General features: G+C 40.4%; 1 protein-coding gene across 1 annotated transcript in view; it reads left to right on the top strand.

Annotated features, from left to right (window-relative positions):
- Nucleotides 1-6,778, top strand: part of DNAH7 (dynein axonemal heavy chain 7) — a 242,092-nt gene that overhangs the window by 231,707 nt on the left and 3,607 nt on the right. The gene's annotated exons all lie outside the window — the stretch shown is intronic.

Raw genomic sequence — 6,778 nt, 5'->3', positions numbered from 1 at the left:
GCGGCACGTGGGATCTTCCCAGACCGGGGCACGAACCCGTGTCCCCTGCATTGGCAGGCGGATTCTCAACCACTGCGCCACCAGAGAAGCCCGGTGTTGTCTTTAAATGACAATTTCTAAATGACCATTCATGTGCCCTGCTTTTACTAATGTGTCAAAGATAATCCTGCTTCCTTATTCATCACTGAATGGTGAATTCACTGGCTGGCTCTGTTAGACACTGGGGAATATCAACAGTGAATACTGCAGACAGGATCTTGACCCTCAACTAATCTGTACTCTGGTGGAAGATACTAACAAGTAGATGTGTCATCACAACAGTGTGTGATAATCCTATTACTGTGCTGGGTGGTTTTACTTTACCTTGACTGTCAGAAATCTCAAGGAGGGTCATAACACTATGAAGAAGTCCTACTACTGTTCCCTGGAAGAGTTGCTTTCCCACTTTCAAAGCAACCACGTATGCCTTCCCTGTCCTGCCCTTTGCCCCCGCATCTCACCCCATCATTGAAAAAATAAGCAGCCATCCCAATAGGGCTTTAGCACAACCAAATCCGTAAACCTGTTGACTGCCGCACCCTCTGGTAGTTCAGATCCACTGGATAGTCCAGATCTCATTCTTTTCCTCCTGCCAAGGGTTTTTATCCTTCAGTTGTACCCTCTGTTTCTAGAATCAGCAGTTCTCTCTCTCACTACTGGATAATTCCTACCAGCACGCAACCAGAATCTCTCATCTTACAACACATCAACAAATGCCACTTGTCTAAACATCCGCATCCCTTCAGCTACTGTCCCATAATCTCTGCTCCCCTTTGCAGCACAGTTCTTGTGCCGTCTCCGGCTTCTCACTCCCTCTTTCCTGTCTACCTTTCATCCTCTCCAGTCAACTGATGCTCTTCAGAATTACTAATGACTTCCATGTTGACAAATCCCATGAATTCTCTTCTGCCTTCATCTTAACCTCTTAGCAGTTTTTACCAGTTGACGTCTTCTTTCTAGAGACATTCTTCTCACTTTGTTTCTAAGTCATCACCCTCTCCTGACTTTCCCTTTCTTACTGGATACATCCCTGCTTTTTGCTAGCTATTCCTCCTCTAAATGTTGGATTTCCCAAGGACCCCAATTGCATTTCTCTTTTCTAATTGCATCCTCTCCCCAAGTGACCTCATACTTTTTGTGTCTTTAAATATTACCTCCTGGTTTATATCTTCCAGATTTGAATGTCCAGTGTAGATCTTTCCTCTAAAATCCAGACCTCTGTATCCAACTGCCTGCCTGACATCTCCACTTCTGCTTTCTCCGGGATATGTAAAACTTACAATGAATTTCGACAAATGGCACCGCTGTCCAGCCAGAAACCCATGGATTCTTCCTTTTGCTGCTCCCTCCCGTACTCACATCACATGCAGTTGCTCATCTACAATCCTCCTGCCGCCTCCATTTTCATCCAGACTTCTGCTCTAGCCTCTTATCTTCCTACAAGTGTTACACTCTAACAATCCTTCATTTCTACAGAAGCCACAGAAGTTTTTAAAAAATGTAAACAGATCATGTCACACCACTAAGCCCCCACTGAAATTCAGACGACTAAGTAAGTTAATAATGACATTTTCCCTTTGTAGCTGGGATAAACTCTAAACCCCTTACCGTGACTATGAGGCCAGGCACGTTCTAGCCACTGTCTACCTCTGGAGCTCATCCTGGGCCACCACACGCAGGGCACACTGGACCTTCTCACAATTCCTAGATCACCTCAAACTCTTTTCTCTTTGGGATCTTTGTAGTACTATTCCTAAGCAGACTTAGCGTGGTGGGCACTCCTCAAACTTCAGGTCTGAGCATATGTTATAGTTCATCAGAAAGCACTTCCTTATGGTTTGACATAAATACACTACCATGTGTAAAATAGATATCTAGTGGGAACCTGCTATATAGCACAGGGACATCAGCTCGGTGCTCTGTGATGGCCTAGAGGGGTGGGATTGCGGGGGCGGGGAGGTCCAAGAGGGAGGGGATATGTGTATGTGTATAGCTGATTCACTTCACTGTGCAGCAGAAAACTAATACAACGTTGTAAAGCAATTATTTGCTTTACAAATAATTGAAAAGTGAGGGCTATCTGTTGAAGCCCTCACTCTACCTTGTTAGCCTCTCTTACAACTTTGCTTATTAACTTCAAAACATGAATCACACTCTGTAATTATTTCATTTCCTTCCTTTTTGTCTCTCTCCTCCACCATAATACAAACACCAAGAGGCCTTGGTGACCTTGTTTGCTGTTATCCTTTTTTCCATAGTTTCTGTCAGTGTCTGGCACCTAATAGGCCCTCAAATGCTGCCACAGAAATTCCAAGAGTCATGCTGCTTTAATCTATTACACGTTCATGGAATCTAACCCAAATTTCTAAGCTACTATTTATTGCAATTTTCTTTAATACTTAAAACAGTTTTATTGCACAAACACATTGAAGAACAATAGATTCAAGGAGAGAAAGATCATTAGGAAATGTGTAATTTTAAAACTAATCATTTTCCCCCAGATGCCTGACCCATCACTAATCTGGCCATTTGTTCAGAATACTTTTATTCCTAGCACACTGAGAATGGGCATATTGCTGCATGCTTGAAGGGCACTTAACAACCTTCTTCTATGTTGTTTATTGTTTCTTTAATTATGTAGGCCTCAAAAAAAAAAAAAAACCAAACCTCTGCCCCGCTCACTATTTTACGTGCTATAAGAGACCAATAAATAGAAGTCCGAGTTACCCCTCACTCCTAAAAGTCAAAATATAGATAGATTAGCAACCTACCAAGAGGGATAAATAATTTGTTTCCAACTAAGTATTTGGGAAGAAGGGGGAGAGTGTTTAAGTTGGGTAACGGCAAATCAAAGGGAGGGCCTGTTTACTTACTGTGAGTTGCTCTGTACCACCACGGGTTCCAGAAACTGCCCAGCCCTTAATGTTTAATCTTCACAGTGACCTTTTGGCACGGATACTGCTGTTATCCCATTACACAGAGATGAAAACTAAGGCTCTGAAAGGTTAAATAACTCACCCAAGGTCTCCCAGCTAGCGATGGGCTGAGCTGAGAGTCAGAGCCAGGCCATCTGGCTCTCATGCTTAGCTAGCTGCTTTCTCTATGGCCTATTTCTCTATTTTTGTAGAAGTTTGAAAACATCAACACATTTCTCAAGGAACGTTTTCTTGAAGAGCTGTGGCTGATTCTTAAGTATTTAAATCAGATGGAATAATTTTTTTCCCCTCAATTTTCCTCATATCATTATGATAAAAGGCAGCAGATGGCATTTGAATTGAAGTCTGAGTAGTATATGCTGCCCATCAGTTATGTTTTTGAACTCAGTTAAAAGATAGAAGTTAAAAAAGCATTACCTGAAGTTTATAAACTAGTTAATATCTAAGATTAAACTCTTGAATTTCCAATTGTTATATATAAACTCAGATGTTGTACAAGGTAGTTGGTATTTCCGTCTATGCTGATTTACTAATTTAACCCACAACTGCTCTTATTAAAGATCCAAATTTATTAAAATCCAAAATTATCTTGAAAACAGTGGAGCAGGTATAAAGCACAACTTATTTAAAGATCAATAAAGACCATTTAGTGTTCCAAGATCCCATAGTAAAGAGTAGCCATCAGTTAAATAAACCAGTTTACTGAATACCAAAGAATCAGCCCAGGTTTGATTTACAGTAGCTGATAGAGATTCACTAAATCATGAATTTTATTAATTTTGTACACACACACACACACACACACACACACACACACACATTTTCCCCCAAATACAGATATCCACAGCTTAGCCTTTTTGTCATTCTAGCTTTTTCCTTCGTGCTTAGCAAATTACCAGAAAGAAAAGGAGATTCCATGGAATGATTTGGAGCAATGAAATTTTTCCCAAGGAACAATTTCTCATGGGACCCTAAGGGAAGGAACACAGATCCGACCTGAGAACAACTGGGGCTAGAAGCACAGTTTCTCTCTTTCTTTCTCACCTCTACCAGTCCACAGTCTGTCTCCTCACACAAACTTCAGGATGTGCCTGGTTCTGGGGCTCATAAAGAAGTTAACCTCATTTACCTAATGTTAAATTAAACATCATGAGAAAAGCTACTCTTTTTAAAAAATTTTTATTTCATATTGGAGTATAGTTGATTAACAATGTTGTGTTAGTTTCGGGTGTACAGCAAAGTGATTCAGTTATACATATACATGTATCTATTCTTTCTCAAATTCTTTTCCCATTTAGGTTATTACAGAGTATTGAGCAGAGTTCCCTGTGCTGTATAGTAGGTCCTTGTTGGTTTATCTACTTTAAATATAGCAGTGTGTACACTTCATTCCCAAACTCTCAGTCTATCCCTCCTCCCCCACCCTTCCCCCCAGTAACCATAAGTTCATTCTCTTAAGTCTGTGAGACTGTTTGTTTTGTAAATAAGTTCATTTGTATCATTTTTAAATAGATTTCACATATAAGTGATATCATATGATATTTGTCTGACTTACTTCACTTAGAATGATAATCTCCAGCCCCATACATGTTGCTGCAAATGGCATTATTTCATTCTTTTTAGTGGCTGAGTAACATTCTAGTGTTTATATGTACCACGTTCATCTGTTGATGGACATTTAGGTTGCTTCCATGTCTTGGCTTTTGTAAACAGTGCTGCAGTGAACATTGGGGTGCATGTATACTTTCAAACCATGCTTTTCTCTGGATATACGCCTAGGAGTGCGATTGCTGGACCATATGGTAGCTCTATTTTTAGTTTGTTAAGTAACCTCCATACTGTTCTCCATAGTGGCTGTATCAATTTACATTCCCACCAACAGTGCAGGAGGGTTCCTTTTTCTCCACACCCTCTCCAGCATTTATTGTTTGTAGATTTTTTGATGATGGTCATTCTGACTGGTGTGAGGTGATATCTCATTGTAGTTTTGATTTGCATTTCTCTAATAATTAGCGATGTTGAATATTTTTTCATGTGCCTCTTGGCTATCTGTATGCCTTCTTTGGAGAAATGTCTATTTAGGTCTTCTGCCCATTTTTTCATTGGGTTGTTTGTTTTTATGATATTGAGCCGCATGAGCTCTTGTAAATTTTGGAGACTAATCCTTTGTCAGTCACATCGTTTGCAAATATTTTCTCCCATTCTGTGGGTTGTCTTTATGTTTTATGGTTTCCTTTGCTGCGCCAAACTTTTGAATTTAATTAGGTTCCATTGGTTTATTTTTGTTTTTATTTCCATTACTCTGGGAGACAAATTGAAAAAGATCTTGCTGTGATTTATGTCAGAGAGTGTTCTGCCTATGTTTTCCACTAAGAGTTTTATAGTATCTGGTATTACATTTAGATCTTTAATCCATTGTGAGTTTATTGTTGCATATGGTATTAGTGTTCTAATTTCATTTTTTACATGTAGTTGTCCAGTTTTTCCAGCAGCATTTATTGAAGGGACTGTCTTTTCTCCATTGTATAGTCTTGCCTCCTTTATCGTAGATTGACCATAGGTGCGTGAGTTTATTTCTGGGCTTTCTATCCTGTTCCATTGATCTATTTGTTTTTGTTTCAGTACCACACTGTTTTGATGCCTGTAGCTTTGTAGTATAGTCTGAGCCAGGGAGCCTGATTCCTCCAGCTCTGTTTTTCTTTCTCAAGATTGCTTTGGTTATTCCGGGTCTTTTGTGGGGTATTGTGTATTTTGGGGTCATGAGAAAAGCTACTCACTCTTAAAGTGACTTTTAAAGTGGCCACAATGCCATTGTAAATCTACCTAGAGTTAGCGTCATACATTCTAGATGTATTTGCCTAAGATTCATCTTATCTGAACTACTGGGCACTACAGGGTGACTCAGAGTCATCAACAGGGAGAGCACTACAAAGCAGGAAGGGGACAGGAAGGAGTGAACGAGAGGGCCTGGGGATGCTGTGGCCACTACCCTGTGCTGACCATGGCTCACAGAGGCAAAGGTGTGACTCACAGAGCAGGAGCAGCTGTGAAACAGGACCCAGTTAGTATCTCCTGTCATTTTGTATTTTGTGTTTTCCATAAGGCCCTTATTGACCATGAGAAACAAAAACGTATTTGATTGTCCCCATCACATTTCTTATAAAATTGTAGTTAGGTTGGAGGGAACTTTTATCCCTATTGCCACTTTTCTTAGGTGTCGAGATGAACTCTTCTCTTTACTCTCTCTGACATAATCTTTCCCACGTAAGGAATAGATCATCCTATTGCTTAGAGTCAGAGATTTACTGGGCTGTGCTTACAAGTCAGCAAGGCCAGGGTATTAAATGGCTCTCTGGGACCTGTCTGTAGGGTCTCCTCTACTTTCTCTGTCCCCATCTATTATTGTGACTGGCCAGTGGGCTTAGATCTGGCTGGAGACGTTATCATGTAGGATGTGCTTGCAGACCTCTCTTGCTCCTGCAGGCAAGTCCACCCCCCACCTGGCCCCAGGCTCAAGATGCATTTTGTAACTCAGCTTTACTAGAGTAATACTTGGGAAGTTATTGGACAAGTGCTTTGCCAGTAGTTGACATTTTATTCCAACTATGCTTTCCGTCAGTTAAAACCTGGAGAGAAGAAAGGGTTAAGTCTTCCCTTAACATCCATCACTGGGCTATCACCATGTGGCCTTTTAAATTTATAACCAAAATTAAATAAAATTTAAAATTCAATCCCTCAGTCCCACCAGCCATGTTTTAGGTGTTTAATAGCTAAATGTGGCTACCATATTGGAAAGCACAGAT

The sequence above is a fragment of the Physeter macrocephalus genome, chromosome 2 (assembly GCF_002837175.3).
Source record: "Physeter macrocephalus isolate SW-GA chromosome 2, ASM283717v5, whole genome shotgun sequence".
In the NCBI taxonomy this organism is placed as follows: domain Eukaryota; kingdom Metazoa; phylum Chordata; class Mammalia; order Artiodactyla; family Physeteridae; genus Physeter; species Physeter macrocephalus.
Note: the sequence above shows the minus strand (reverse complement) of the source record. Positions and strands in the feature narration are given on the sequence as shown.